We start from the raw sequence: 16,634 nt of genomic DNA, 5'->3' as shown, positions 1-16,634 counted from the left end.
GGATAAGGAGTGATGAAACATTCCTTATGTGCACATCTAATTTAAAAATACAAAGTGCATTGTGTATAAAATATTATACAAGTATTTAATATATTTTACTTACATTTTAATACACATACATTATGTATACACTGGATCATCAAAAAAGCAAGAGAGCTCCAGAAAACATCTATTTCTGCTTAATTGACTATGCAAAGCCATTAACTGTGTGGATCACAATAAACTATGGAAAATTCTGAAAGAGATGGGAATCCCAGACCACCTGACCTGCCTCTTGAGAAACCTGTATGCAGGTCAGGAAGCAACAGTTAGAACTGGACATGGAACAACAGACTTCTTCCAAATAGGAAAAGGAGTACGTCAAGGCTGTATATTGTCACCCTGCTTATTTAACTTATATGCAGAGTACATCATGAGAAACTCTGGGCTGGAAGGAGCACAAACTGGAATCAAGCTTGCCGAGAGAAATATCAATAACCTCAGATATGCAGATGATACCATCCTTATAGCAGAAAGTGAAGAGGAACTAAAGAGCCTCTTGATGAAGTGAAAGAGGAGAGTGAAAAAGTTGGCTTAAAGCTCAACATTCAGAAAACTAAGATCATGACATCTGGTCCCATCACTTCATGGGAAATAGATGGGGAAACAGTGGCTGACTTTATTTTTCTGGGCTCCAAAATCACTGCAGATGGTGATTGCAGCCATGAAATTAAAAGACGCTTACTCCTTGGAAGGAAAGTTATGACCAACTTAGACAGCATATTTAAAAGCAGAGACATTACTTTGCCAACAAAGGTCCGTCTGGTCAAGGCTATGGTTTTTCCAGTGGTCATGTGTGGATGTGGGTTTGACTGTGAAGAAAGCTGAGCACTGAAGAATTGATGCTTTTGAACTGTGGTGTTGGAGAAGACTCTTGAGAGTCCCTTGGACTACAAGGAGATCCAACCAGTCCATCCTAAAGGAGATCAGTCCTGGGTGTTCATTGGAAGGACTGATGCTGAAGCTGAAACTCTAATACTTTGGCCACCTCATGCGAATAGTTGACTCATTGGTAAAGACCCTGATGCTGGGAGAGATTGGGGGCAGGAGGAGAAGGGGATGACAGAGGATGAGATGGCTGAATGGCATCACCGACTCAACGGACATTAGTTTGAGTAAACTCCGGGAGCTGGTGCTGGACAGGGAGGCCTGGTGTGCTGTGATTCATGGAGTCGCAAAGAGTCGGACACAACTGAGTGACTGAACTGAACTGACATATATATATATATATAAGATATAAAATTTGATAAATCCATTATCATACTAGTAGATTTCTCTCATAATTGGTAGTGACAGGTAATATTTATTAAGATTTTACTGTGTCATATACTAATTGCTTAATATGGGTCAATATATTTAATAGTCATAACTTCATAGATATATGTTGTTTTATAATAACTTTGTACTACTTTAAAGTAATAATTTTATACAGTAGATACTAGTCACTTCACTTTGTAGATAAGAAACTCGAGGCATATAGGGGCTAATGTAGACCATGTTATAGGACATGATTAAATTAAAAGTCAGTAATTAAAAACTGGGCTTCCCTGGTGGCTCACTGGTAACTAATCTGCCTGCAGATACAGTAGACATGGGTTTGATCCCTGGGTCAGGAAGACCCTCTGGAGAAAGAAATGGCCACCCATTCCAGTATTCTTGCCTGGGAAATCTCATGGACAGAGGAGCCTGAGGACTAGAGTCCATGTGGTTGCAAAAAGAACTGGACACAAATTAGCAACTAAACAACAACAAATTAAAAACATTGCCAATACAATTGAGTTTTTAAAATACATATTGCTAAGAAACATGTAGATCAAAGAAGGAATCATTGGATTTAAAAATATTTAGATGGAAATGAAAATGTTATCAAAATATATATGACTACATATACTACATGTAAAACTGTTACATTTATAGATATTATACATCAACTGATTGCAGAAAAACATTCTAAGAAAATCACTGAAATCCTTCATATAAAAGAAAAAAATCTAAAAATTAAATAAGCTATAAGATATCCAACAAACTAAACTGAAGAATTAATGACATAAAATAGAGCATGTCAAGAAATCCAAAAGCTAGTTTTTCCTAAGACAAATAAAATGGTTAAAACTCTGTCAAGATTGATCAAGAAAAAAAGGAAAGATATTTAGATATTTTAAAAAATCATTAGAAAAGGTATTAACAATTTAGTACAATAACTTGGAAATTTGGATATAATGAGTAATGTCATAAAAATATTAATACTAAATATATTTAATGATAAATAGAAAACCAAAATAGACCTCTGATAATTAAAGAAAATATGTAAGTTTTTAAAAATTCTCCAATCATCTTCCTTTCAAAATGCACCAGACCTAGATGCATTTTTAGGTGCGTTTTCCCAAAGATTCAATCTCAAGCTCATATACAGTTTTTCCCAGAGGATAGAAGAAGAAACACTCCTAACTTATTTATGAAGTAATATGTCATTAATAATTTGTTTCTCTTCTTTTTGGAAACATGAGAAATCTAAAAAAAAAATTATAGTAGAAAAAAATTTAGTAATGTCACACAATTATATGACATTAATTGGATTTTAAGCACATCACAACAAATAAATAAAAAATATAATCTGTGAAACAACCAAAACTATTTTTTAAAAATCTAGGATTCGATCTAAAAAGCATTTGCAAGGCTCTTAAAAAGAAAGTAAGGCACTGATGAAATAGATAAAAATGAGCCATATTAAATTTAGAGAGAAAGCACTGACAAATTGATGCTTTTGAACTGTGGCGTTTGAGGAGACTCTTGAGAGTCCCTTGGACTGCAAGGAGATCAAACCAGTCAGTCCTAAAGGAAATCAGTCCTGAATATTCATTGGAATGACTGATGCTGAAGCTGAAGCTCCAATACTTTGGCCCCCTGATGTGAAGAACTGACTCATTTGAAAAGACCCGGCTGCTGGGAAAGACTGTAGGAAGGACGGGAAGGGGACGACCGAGGATGAGATGGTTGGATGGCATCACTGATGCAATGGACATGAGTTTGGGCAAGCTCTGGGACTGAGAAGCCTGGCGTGCTGCAGTCCATGGGGTCACAAAGAGTCAGACATGACTGAGTGACTGAACTGAACTGCATTGATCATATTCATGGATAGGGAGACAATATCATGAATTGATTAGTCTTAAAATTAAATCGGAACATTAAGTAAAATTTCAGTAAAAACATACAAAGTATTGAATTATTTTAAATCAAGTCAGTAAATATAAGGAAGAACAAATGTAACAATCAGTCATGGCAAATGTGATGGGTCTTGCTTACAGAGTTTAATAAGACTGTGTGATATATATGTGGATATATATGTATATGTAACTATGACATGTATGAAAAGATAACTAGATGACTTTAGGAGAATAAAGAGCACAGAAACAGATCCATCATGTATGAAAACTTTGATTATAACATAGGTTGCCTACAAAGCAGCAGGAAGAAAATAGGTTATTTAATGAATGGCCATGAAACACTGGAAAGGAAGTTTGTTGACTTTTGTTAACAGTTTGTTAACTGGAAAGACATGAAATTAGAACTCTACATTTTTCCCTCTGTACAAATGACTTCCAAGTGGACTGAAGACACAATGAAAAGTCAAACGTAATAAATAGAACTCTCGGGGTACAAGATATAATATCTCGATAAACAACTAGAACAGAACATTTAAAATAATGATAAATTTGACTCCATTAAAATTTAAACCTTCTAGGTGGCCAAGACCTACAAAGTGAAAGCTAAACCACAGATTTGGAGAAAATATTTATGATGCATATAACCAAGAATTAATATTTAAATGCATATGTAATGACTGTAAGTAAAAAATTTTAAAAGACAAACAACCAGAAGGAAATTAGAAAAAGGGATAGAACATTTCTGAAAGAGAAGAACCAATGTCTGATAAGCAATAATAGTCAGGGAAGGACAAATGAAACCATGAAGTTATACCATGTTACTCCAACAGATTGGAAAATGCTAAAAGACTGAACATACAAAGTGCTGGCAAGAATATGAAATAATGGGAGCTCTCAAACTTTACTAGTGGGTGTATAAAAATGTATAACACTTTGGATTTGGCAATATTTAGGAGTTAAAAGTAGGGCTTCCCTGATGGCTCAGATGGTAAAGAATCTACCCACCATGCTGGAGACCCAGGTTTTATCCCTGGGTAGGGAAGATCCTTCGGAGGAGGAAATGGCAACCAACTCCAGTATTTTTGCCTGGAGAATTCCATGGACAGAGGAGCCTGGCAGGCTACAGTCACGGGTCACACATAGAGTCAAATACGACTGAGTGACTAATACACACACAGGCGTTAACCGTGGTGTATACCCTTCAACAAAGCCATTCCGCTAGGTCTATATTTTAGATTAGAACCATTCACACATGTGTAATGTGATACTTGCATAAGAATATTCACTGCAGCATCATTTGCAAAAACAATATAGAATGCAACCTAAGTACCCATTAACAGAAAAATAAAAAGACAAAGTTGATACTGCATACGAAGTCATATTAAAATGATAATGGATATACCAATGTTCCATGTATTAGATGTATTTCAAAGATCTAATGTTTAGTGAAAACAAAGAAAGTTGCAAAATGACATTTAGTTTGAATATGTGCAAAACTCATTTTATGTTGTCCATTATGCTGACTTACATAATAAGTTCACATAAATATATCTGGCAATAATACAAATCAAATTCAGGATACTTTTTGGATTTAAAGGGGAGTTAATCACATCTGTTATATTTTACTTTTTAATGAAAATATATCAACTCATGTTCTACAAAGCTATGAACCATGTATAACATATATATTTTTTTGGTAAAGAAATCCTTTGTAAAAAGGTAAAAAATATTCTTTGAAGTATTTCACAATAAAGTATTTTAAGGGAAAAAATGATGCTTATTAAATGAATATAACAGTGAATAATGCGGGCTTGGAGTGTCGATGGGATTTTGCGGGCCGAGAGGGAGAAAGAATTCCAGATCTGAACAAGGGCAAAGGCACAGTGGCAGGGACAAGCTGGGGGGCAGGAGAAATCCTAAGCTCTGAGAGTGTGTGCAGTGGTGGAGGGCAGGCCCTACAGTCGGGGACAGCCTTGCTTCTGCGCCCAGCCCCAGTGTCCACGTCTGTGGTCGTGTGGAGACTGAATCAGGTCCACAGGAAAGGTCTGAGCCCACACTGACGCCCCGAATTCCCCCCACAAGTGGCCACGGGGAGGGAGGGGGAGCACGGAGGAGGGAAGCCCAGGCAGCTTGGGCCCAGATCCTCAGCCTCGATCCTGAAGACGGTGGAAAGCCACTGGCGGCATCTCAGTAAGAAAAGAAGCTGAGGACACCATGATGGACACGCGGGGGTGAGGGGATAGGGGACAGGAGACCTTCCTAGAGGGGGCAGTCAGAGTTTCACGACAGAAAGGGAGAGGGGGAGGCTGGCCAAAGATGCCGGCATTTTAAGCTTAAATGGACGAGAGGTACGGTGCTGTTAGCACGGATAAAAAAAGAGCATGGAAAGTTAGTTTCGATGTAAAATCTGTTTCACAAGACATGAAAGAGTTCCACTGGTCCAGTCCAGCCATCAGTAAAGCCTCTGAGTCCTCTCATCGTTTCAGCTTTCCATGGTAGGCGCTGTGTCCCTGTGAATGGTGTATGACTCAGGTAGGGAATATCTGGATTTTAAATCTTGACTCTGCTAACATAGTACCAATCTCAACATGTTCATCTGTTGAATGGGGATAATAACACCTCCTTTGCAGGAAAGATGAAGTGCATTTTGTTCCAGGCCCATGATTCTGCTTAGAAATGTGTGCTGGGTCTTAAATCAGAGAGGAGGATGAACTGTTGCCAAAAACTCTAAAGTGAATGGGCTCCCAGCTGATTGCAGGTTTACAGAAAAATGATGAAAATTTCTGGCTTAGACAGTAATGAAGAGGTTCAAAACAGCAATTCTTCTTTCACACAAGGTAGTAATTTAGCTTGAGTAAGTTAAAGCACCGGTGAATAATTGATTGCAAAATATGCGTTATAATGTGCATAATTTAGTCAAATAAAAGCTCATGAAAAAGTCAACTTCAAAAAGAGGCATATTAACTCAGGCTATAGGCACAGTGTTTCTATCTAGAACATCCTTTGAAATTTTAGAACATAAGTGGATTCAGGGAAATTGTCATTTACTTACTTGAGAAGAAACAGTTTTGTGTGCATGTGAAAATATGTACGCTACATAATTAAATACTATTATATATTCTATTAGCATAGACACCATATGTCCAATATATCATGTTGAATAGTTACCTTATCGTTAGTAGAAATCATATTTTTGTAAATACTATCTGTGATATGTGTGAGTGCCAAGTGCCTTGGTCGTGTCCAACTCTTTGCAACCCCAGGAAGTTCAGCCCACCAGGCTCCTCTGTCCATGGGATTCTCCAGGTGGAGTAGGTTGCCATGCCCTCCTCCAGGGGATCTTCCCGACCCAGGGGTCGAACCCAGGTCTCCCGCATTGCAGGTAGAATCTTTACCGTCTAAGCCACCAGAGAAGCCCATGAATACTGGAGTGGGTAGCCTATCCCTTCTCCAGGTGATCTTCCCAAGCAGATTCTTTACCAGCTGAGCTATCAGGGAAGCCCCATCTCGATAGATACTATACATTAAAATATCTACTTGGTATATAGAAACCAGTGAAAACATATAAGTAAAAGCATTTTACATGCTTTAAGACATTACATCCACCTTACCATGCATATTATATGTACAAATCCCAATCTGCCAAAAGACTGTAACAGGGAAGAACAAATCTGAATCTATATTAAATCTGTTTCTTTTTCTTTAACCTTTGTGCTCTGTTGCCTGGGCTTAATCTGCTGACTCTGCACCGTTTGTAAAAGAATGTTGCCTATTGCTTGAAATACACAGAATAGCCCATTTTCAAGCTCTGACCTTTAAAGGTATAACACTCTTCCATTCACATAGAGATAAAAATTTGGAGAAGAGAGAATAACATTTGTCTTGCTGGAGGTTTACAGGAACATCATGACCTGACCTACCTGGACATCTTCAAGAACAAAGGATTCTGACATTATGAAGTTTGCAACCACTAATAACACACTCAAAGAGATAGGAATACCAGACCACCTTACATGCCTCCTGAGAAGTTTATATGCAGGTCAAGAAGCAACAGTTAGAACCGAACATGGAACAATAGACTGGTTCCAAATCGGGAAAGGAGTACGTCAAGGCTGTATATTGTCACCCTGCTTATTTAACTTATATGCAGAGAACATCATGAGAAACGCTGGACTGGAAGAAGCACAAGCTGGAATCAAGATTTCCGGGAGAAATATCAATAACCTCAAATATGCAGATGACACCAGCCTTATGGCAGAAAGTGAAGAAGAACTAAAGAGCTTCTTGATGAAAGTGAAAGAGGAGAGTGAAAAAGTTGGCTTAAAGCTCAACATTCAGAAAACTAAGATCATGGCATCTGGTCCCCGTCACTTCATGGCAAACAGATGGGGAAACAATGGAAACAGTGAGAGGCTTTATTTTCTTGGGCTCCAAAATCACTGCAGATGGTGATTGCAGCCATGAAATTATTATGACAAAACCCACTGAAATGTTGTGAAGTAATTAGCCTCCAACTAATTAAAAAAAAAAAAGAAAAAAGAAAAAAAAATAAATAAAAGAGGCTTGCTCCTTAGAAGAAAAGCTATGACCAACCTAGACAGCATATTAAAAAGCAGAGACATTACTTTGCCAACAGAGGTCTGTCTAGTCAAGGCTATGGTTTTTCCAGTGGTCATGTATGGATGTAAGAGTTGGACTGTGAAGAAAGCTGAGCACTGAAGAGTTGATGCTTTTGAACTGTGGTGTTGGAGAAGACTCTTGAGAGTCCCTTGGACTGCAGGGAGATCCAACCAGTCCATCCTAAAGGAGATCAGTCCTGGGTGTTCATTGGAAGGACTGATGTTGAGCTGAAACTCCAATACTTTGGCCACCTGATGCAAAGAGCTGACTCATTTGAAAAGACCCTGATGCTGGGAAAGATTGAAGGCAGGAGGAGAAGGGGACGACAGAGGATGAGATGGCTGGATGGCATCACTGACTCCATAGACATGAGTTTGAGTAAACTCCGGGACTTGGTGATGGACAGGGAGGCCTGGCGTGCTGCAGTCCATGGGGTAGGAAAAAGTCGGATACGACTGAGAGACTGAACTGAACTGAACCACACCCCTTCCCCTTTTACTATAAAAGAAGCCTGAATTCTAACTTGGGTAACAGGGTTCTTTGAAACATTAGTCCGGTATCTTCTCAGTCTGCTGGCTTTCAAATAAAGTAATTATTCCTTGCATCAACAACTCCTCTCCTGATTTACTGGCCTGTTGTATGGTGAGCAGAATGATTTTGGACTTGGTAGCAAGACCAGAAATATATAGAAGAATTATATACTAGGGCTTTTAGTATTAGTCGCTCAATTGTGTCCGACTCTGCAACCCCACGGACTGTAGCCCGCCAGGCTCCTCTGTCTGTGGGGTTCTCCAGGCAAGAATACTGGAGGGGGTTTCTGTTTCCTTCTCCAGGGGATCGTCCCAACCCAGGGATTGAACCCGGGTCTCCTGCAGTGCAGGCAGATTCTTTACCATCTGAGTCACCAGGGAAGCTCTTATAACACATTTCCAATATAAAAAAGTGATCTACTCCCCTCTTCACAATTATTAATTTGTCAGGGTTCAAAATCTCCAATGAACCCCATCTACGGATCACAAATATTCTGATCAAAAGCAAATAATTTTTTTTTAAGAATATGAATTACTTTACCAAAACCAAACTTTAAAATTTTTTATAGTTTATAGATTTTTTTCCTTTACAAATGTTTATTAAACATCAGTAATTTTTACAAAGCAAATATTCATAGCTAGAGGCTGTTACAAAATTTTTGCAAAATATGTACACATGTAAAAAGCCTTGATGACTAGTAACTCATTTTATCAAATCAAACCATCCTTTCTACTTTCAAACCTCCTGTAGAAATAATTTACTGCCAATCCTGAACTAAAGCACAGACAGAAAAAAAACAAATTTACAACAGGATCAGATGATGTGCTCAGTTCCTGGAAAGTTATAAAAAGATACATGTATAAAAAATCCTAAGCCACAAATACTTTCATATAGAGCTAATATAAATCATGTTTTGTTAGGTATAGTATCTATGAGGTTGATCAAACTTTCATATTCTTTTATATATTCTAAAATAGCTAAGCCAAAAGAGGCCTTCTCAGAGGATTAAAATGCATGAGTTACTGCATGTGGTTAGCATTCCTGGGTCATCATAACCTACAGAGTGTTCCAAAGTCCCTCTAGTAGGGGCTGTCCTTCCCTTCACCTGCACTCTGCTTCCTGGGCCCTGGATCCACCGTGGACACACAGTCTGAATCTCTGACGGGTCAAACGTTCATGGCGCTGCAGGGCTTTGTGTTCATGGGCTTCAGTGACAGGCTCTCTGAATAAGAGACCATAGTAGATATGCCTTACGGACGGATTGTCAGGTAGAACCACCCAGTTTGAGAAGGCTGAGACCCTTCACCTTCAGCCCCAGCCTGCCCCTCCTGTGGCAGCATGCAGTCTTGTTTTCTAGACCTGGGATTGCCATGGAAACAAATGATCAACATTCTTAAGAGGTGATGGATGGCAAGGGATGGTCAGTAGCACTTCCCCACTTTACTGTAATTGACATCATGTCACAATACCAATATTGTGTGTTTCAGAGTCTTTTCGTTCTTCTCCAGGTGCCTGAGTACTTGAATTTTCAGCTCTCCAGTACATGAACAATTACATTTTTGGGTAAGTGGCTAACAGTTAGTGAACACTGGCATTGCAGTAGACATGGTGGTAAAACCTGGGAATACAAAGATCAATACCATATACAGACTGTGTGAAATTAAAACAAAACTCATAATGTAGAGAGGGAATTAATGCAGAGTTAACTACAATATAAATGTGACATATACAATACTAACGTTGCAAGGAGAGTAATCAAGCACCAAGGGAGCGCCGCGGAGCTCACCACGGGAGAGAGGGAGAGACAGCATGCCACGGGAGCATCAAGGAGAGTAAGCAAGTCTATCTGGAAGACTTCGCAGCATCCCTGAAGGACGGTTGGGTTTTGGTGAGTTAAGAAGGGAGAAGTGATTATGCAAGGCAGTGTTAGCGAAGCGTCCGGTAGACTTACAGGGCTGGACTGCAGCAGGCAAGAAGGGGCAAAAGATGAGCAGAACAGGTTGCAGGAGATGGGAAGGAGCCTAGTGCGGGTTTTTCCGATACACTGTGAGGAGACTCGAGTATTTTGTGAAGGAAGGCGGCAGGAAAGGAATTCCGGCTTCCCTGGTGCTCTTCCATTTGGAAAGCAAGCTGTACTCGTCCCAGACTGACACCGAACACACAGGCAGTCCTGCACAACAGCACCCTCTGGATTAGTAGCTCCAAAGAAGCGAAGCCATAGAAAGGAGCTGCCGGCAGCCCTGACATCGCCGGTCTAGAGAGCTGGGGACTCCTGTCGGGCCTTGGAAAGTAATCACTTTGATGTTAATTGATGCCAATTGCAGAGTATTTACAGTGATTTGGAAGATCAAAGAAGACATATTGAAAGTAATTTTCGAGATCAGACCACATGACGGTTGTAAGGGAGAAAGAAATCAGTGCCCTTGGATTTAATATCAATCACTATTACACTTACTGTGGGGCTTCCCTGGTGGCTCAGTCAGTAAAGAATCTGCCTGCAACGCGGGAGACCTGGGTTCGATCCCTGGGTCAGGAAGGAATGGTCATGCCATCCCTGGGCAGGGCAACCCACTCCAGTATTCTTACCTGGAGAATCCCCATGGACAGAGGAGCCTGGCGGGCTATAGTCCCTGGGGTCGCAGAGCCGGACACGACTGAGCGACCAAGCACAGCACCCTTACTGTGGGGTGTGATAGTCACTGAGGTCATCTCCTCTCAGGGCCCTCGGTCAGCAGGCAAACGCAGCTCAGGGGTCATGGAGGGCACAGAGAACCCTGCTTCTGAAGTCAGGGAGTCAAAGAAACCTAGTGACAAAAAGTACCAGAACCCTCCTGTCATCCTGTTTCTGACAAGCAGAGGACTACAACCACAGGCTGCAAGGGAAAGAAGGCTTAATTTCCTTGCCGGAAAGCCAATGATAGTGGCGGCAGACTGTAAAGGACAGCTCTATCCTCTCACACCGCATTTTCCAAGTAAAAACGCCAGGACTCATCAGTACCATCTTTCCAGAGTCCATACATATGCTTTCATGTACGATATATGTCTTTCTCCTGTCTGACTTCACTCTGTGTAACAGGCTCTTAGGTTCATCTACCTCGTGAGAACTGACTCAAATGTGTTCCTTTTTATGGGTGAGTAGTATTCCATTGTATATACGTACCGAATTTCTTTATCCATTCATCCATCAATGATGAAGCTATCTGCAGGGAAGCAACGGAGAGGCAGACATAGAGAACAGAATCATGGACACAGTGGGGGGAAGGAGAGGGTAGGACGAACTGAGAGACTGGCATGGAAACATGTACATCATGATATGTAAAGCAGAGAGTCAGTGGGGATTTGTCGTATGATTCAGGGAGCTCAAACCAGCGTTCTCTGTCAACCTAGAGGGGTGGGATGGAGAGGTGGGACAGGTTCGAGAGGGAGGGGACATACGTCTACCTATGCCTGACTCATGTTGATAGATGGCAGAAACCAACACAATATTGTAAAGTGATCATCCTCCAATTAAAATTAAAAAAGAAAAGGTCAGGGCATGTACTCTGACAAAGAAGGCATTCCAACTTGTGATTAATTTTCATGGGAAAACAAAGGGAGAAAATATTTGCAGTGTGAACAGTCCTAAAAAATCCACATTGAAAAGGAATGCATTGTCTTAGGAGGACAGGGATCTGGCCACTGCAGCTGTTTCAAGTTGCAGCCCCACTGTTTGAAGGGTTAGGAGTGCCAGCCACAGCAGGACAAAGGTGAGAGGGTGATACTGCCGAAAGAATGCATTTACTACGTACTTATTACTGAATAAATTAATAGCTACAGACTGTGGGCCGTCTAGTCAAGGCTATGATTTTTCCAGTGGTCATGTATGGATGTGAGAGTTGGACTATAAAGAAAGCTGAGTGCCAAAGAATTGATGCCTTTGAACTGTGGTGTTGGAGAAGATTCTTGAGAGTCCCTTGGACTACAAGGAGATCAAACCAGTCCGTCCTAAAGGAAATCAGTCCTGAATATTCATTGGAAGGACTGATGCTGAAGCTGAAACTCCAATACTTTGGCCACCTAATGCGAAGAGCTGACTCATTGAAAAAGACCCGATACTGGGAAAGATTGAAGGCACGAGGAGAAGGGGATGACAGAGGATGAGACAGTTGGATGGCATCACCGACTCAAGGGACATGAGTTTGGGTAAACTCCAGGAGTTGGTGTGGACAGGGAGGCCTGGTGTGCTACAGTCCATGGGGGTCGCAAACAGTCTGACACAACTGAGCGACTGAACTGAACTGAACTGACAGACTGTGGAAGGCAATAGGTGATGGGAGGAGCAGATAAATAATCCTGTCCTCAGGCTGTGGAAAGAACTGCAGTCCTGCTCTCAGGCCTTCCTACTCAAAATGTGGGCCCTAAACACCAGCAATGGCCTGTTCCAGGAATTTGTTAGAAATTCAGAAGTTCCAGCCCCACACAGACCTATTAAGTTATCCTCTACGTTTTAACCAGCCTCTCCGGTGATCGTATGTCCAGTCACAGTCATTAGAAAGGAGAGACGCATGGGACACAGAGTCATCCGAAGCTAATCAGTCACTGTCTGCGGGCTGCGAGGACAGGCAGTCACAAACCACAGGTTTCATGAGGAATGAACACACACCATAGGGATGGACAGAAACACTCACAGGCTAGAAGAGATGATACAGTTAGAGATGACGTGAGAGACAAAGCAGGCCTAGGAACAGAATAAACGAGAACTGGCTAATGTAAGGGTATATATAAATCTTTAAAAAAAAAAAAATTGAATTAAACATTTCCCCTGGACTTCCCTAGTCCACTCAAGACTCTAGGCTTCCGCAGTAGGGGGTGCAGTTTCCACCTCTGGTCAGGGAATTAAGATCCTGCTTCCCATGTTGCGGGCTTCCCCAGTGTCTCAGATGGCAAAGAATCTGCCTACCAATGCAGGAGACCCAGGTTCGATCCCGGCGTTGGGAAGATACCATGGTGAAGGGAATGGCAACCCACTCCAGGATTTTTGCCTGGAGAATCCCATGGACAGAGAAGCCTGGCGGGCTACAGTTCATGGGGGTGCAAACAGTCGGACACAACTGAGTGACTAACACTTTCACATGCCATGCGGTACAGCCAAAAAACATTGAAATCAATAAATGACTTTATAAAAAAAAGAAAACAAAAACACAAAACATTTCCCCTGGTGCCAAAATTGAAAAAGAATTCCTCCTCCCTTTTCTTTTAGCATTCTTTTTAGAAAACTTGACATTGGAAATGCTTTCTCTATTTCCGATGCATTATACATGCTAACCTTTTTAAAAGCTAAGTAAGCCTGTGGTCAGTTTTGTCTCCCAAGAATGTGTTCCTTCAGTGCCTCCTGGCAGTCTTTGCAAAGTAAGCATGGTGGGGGGGGGGTGGGGATGTACCCTTTACCCCTGTCTGTGTGGGAGTTTAGCTTAGACACCCAGCTCCAAGTTGTAACTAGCTGTTTTGTCATAAAGTTTTATTTTTCCTTTGGATAAAGATAATTTATATGTATGTAATGGGTTGTATGTGCCTTGCTATATACAAAGATGGGGTTTATTTCTGTCTTTGCAACTGTTTCATTCTTTTCTACGCTTTTGCAGAGGATTCTTTTGGGCTGGCAGGAGGTTTTATTTTTAAATTATTTCTCCATCACCAATCACAAAAGGCATGAGGATTGGGAGTGTCTTCGCCACCAACTGTGACAGGTAAAATGACTCCCATCACAACCGCAGGGAAAGGCAACAGAATCAAGGGTGGATTATTTGATTTGTATTTGACAGCTTAGAATATATAGTTGCAGGTGCTTATTATAGGAGTTCCTGCTCAGTCGCTCAGTCATGTCCAACTCTTTACGACCCCATGGACTGTAGCCCGCCAGGCTCCTCCCATCCATGGACTTTTCAGTTGCTATTTTCCTCCTCCAGGGGATTTTCTCAACCCAGGGATTGGACCTCATCTCTTAAGTCTCCTGCATTGACAGGCATATTCTTTACCACTAGTGCCACCTGGGGTATTCATTACATATCTTAAAATGGAATTAGGACCGTGTGACAATGGAAAAACAGGAAGTGTTTTTAAAGCTGAAGTGCAAAATCCTGAAAGCATAAATTTCTTAAAACCCTTTTCCTTAAACTAGCAGAGAAAAAGCGGTCTAGTTCTAAACATCACAAATGATGATAGTGTGAGAGGAAAACCTGAGCAGTCTGCCTGTCCCACCAGAGACCCTGCCCACGAAGGCCTGGAATCACTGACTTTCCCGGGGGGCACTGGAGCCCAGGAGGGTGTAACTGGTCCCACAGCAGGTCCATCTCCTTTAAAAGATCCCCACAAGTCCACTTACTTCTTCATTCATTCCTATCCCCAACATTTACTGAACATCCGAGGGGAAAAGTTTCATCCCCAAGTGCTAGATATATAATCTGATTAAAGCTCAGGTCTTACTCTCAAGGAGCTTATGGTTTGTCGAGGAAGAAAAGACCCATAAAGGAAAAGGATTATAGCAGAGGGTGATAAAGGCTGCGACTGGAATCTGCACAAGAAGTGAAAATTCTGAGGATAACAGAGCCTGGGGGAGGTCTGGGAAGTCTCTGGGAAGCTGGGAGTCCAACCTCTGTAACTGCGGCTCTCACATTTCTTCCCTTTGGTCTGGCAAATTCCTAAAACCTAGATCCTGCAGGTCTCTGCTTATGTGGCCTCCACTAGGGAGCCTTCAGGGGCCCTGCGAGGCCAGGATCGTGACCCATTACAGCATTAGTCTTCACTGTTAGCGCTCATTCACTGGTCTCCGCACACCGCGGGCCCCTCTAGGGCAAGGGCTGTGCCGTATTCACCTCTGCATCTCCGCGTCTAGCATGGTGCCTGGTGCAAAGGTTGTACCTGTGAAATGAATGAATGTGAGGTGAAGGGCAGTCATCAAGGTGGGAGAGAGAGGGAGTGGGAGGCGGGGAGAGGCATTACTGACAGTCCCAGGAGAGAGACTGGAGAAGGAAATGGCAACACACTCCAGTACTCTTGCCTGGAGAATCCCATGGGCAGAGGAGCTGGCAGGAAACAGTCCATGGGGTCGCAAAGAGTCGGACACAACTGAGCGACTGAGCACCAGTATGGAGAAGAGCATGAACATATGAAGGCAGAAAAGAGTTAAGTATTGTGATTAAAAAATGACAAATATTTTGAAGTTGCTGGATCATACATTGAGAAGGAGATAATGGCAGGAAATAAAAGTGCAAAGCTAAGCAGAGACCCTGCTTCAGTCTCAAGGTAAATGGAGTCGAGTGCGCTTTTCCATTGATCTCTGTTTCCCTTTGGCAGGGTCTCAAGGACTGCTCACTGAAATCAACGTTTGTCTAATATGAACATGGTACAGACAATTCTCCCTACCACGGGATCCACAGAGATGCAGTATTTATAGCAGTGGAATTCCAGAACAAATACAGCCCTAACTACAGCCCACTGTGAACCTCCTCTGGCAGACCCTCCTGCAGCAAAAGAGCTGGCCACCTGAGAGGGAATCCTCACACAAACCGGATCCAGGAATTGGGAACGACATGCAGGCACAAACATCTAATTAGTACCTGACGTGTGCCAAGTTGAAGAATGTCTAAGAAGCCCCTGCATGGCCACTAGGAGTTTTTAGCACAAGCTTGTCAATGGGTGAGGTCCACGGTGGTGGAGGGTAGGAGGCCAGCTGTGGTTTAGTATCTTTGTATCCCAGTCTGACTCTGTTTCGGGGCTCAGTACCATATAACCCTCACTGAGATGAGCACTGACCTCAGAGATGGTCTGGAGAGGAATGATGGAAATCAGTCAGCTCGCTGCACTGGGATGAGGTTTGGCTGAAAGGTCAGAGGACCTGAGGTCTGTCCCGTGCTGTGTCTCAAACATTTTGTGTGTTCACTAGCAAGTTTACTCCGGCTTTTGAGAATGCAGTGAAAGCTGGGATGCAGAGCTCTAGAATAATAAACAATTATAGCACTTTATTACTTATAAAAATCTGTGCTGAAACTTATCAAGTAGTCACTACAAGCCCATTTAAATACAAAGGCAGGAGGGAATACAGAAAACTTTCTGTTCCTACTCTCAAGGTTTTTTTTTTTTTACTTTGACAGGCAAAGACAAAATTGACATACACATAATGGAGAACAATTAAGCACTGATTCTTAAAGCAATCTGAGTTCAGACGAGAGGAATCATTGAAAGAAGGAATTTTTGAGGTAGGCTTCAAACTGAATGGACAGAATGAATTTATCCTCTCTTATC

At 41.7% G+C, this 16,634-nt stretch overlaps 1 long non-coding RNA gene across 1 annotated transcript in view; it reads right to left on the bottom strand.

Annotated features, from left to right (window-relative positions):
* LOC122431435 overlaps window positions 1-16,329 on the bottom strand; it is a 40,942-nt gene extending 24,613 nt beyond the window's left edge. The window contains exon 1 of the long non-coding RNA XR_006266502.1: window positions 16,146-16,329. This is a non-coding gene — a long non-coding RNA (uncharacterized LOC122431435). The remainder of the gene's footprint in view (window positions 1-16,145) is intronic.
* Between the last annotated feature and the right edge of the window lie 305 nt (window positions 16,330-16,634).

Source organism: Cervus canadensis, chromosome 29, assembly GCF_019320065.1.
Source record: "Cervus canadensis isolate Bull #8, Minnesota chromosome 29, ASM1932006v1, whole genome shotgun sequence".
In the NCBI taxonomy this organism is placed as follows: domain Eukaryota; kingdom Metazoa; phylum Chordata; class Mammalia; order Artiodactyla; family Cervidae; genus Cervus; species Cervus canadensis.
This window is presented reverse-complemented; position numbering and strand designations above follow the sequence as displayed.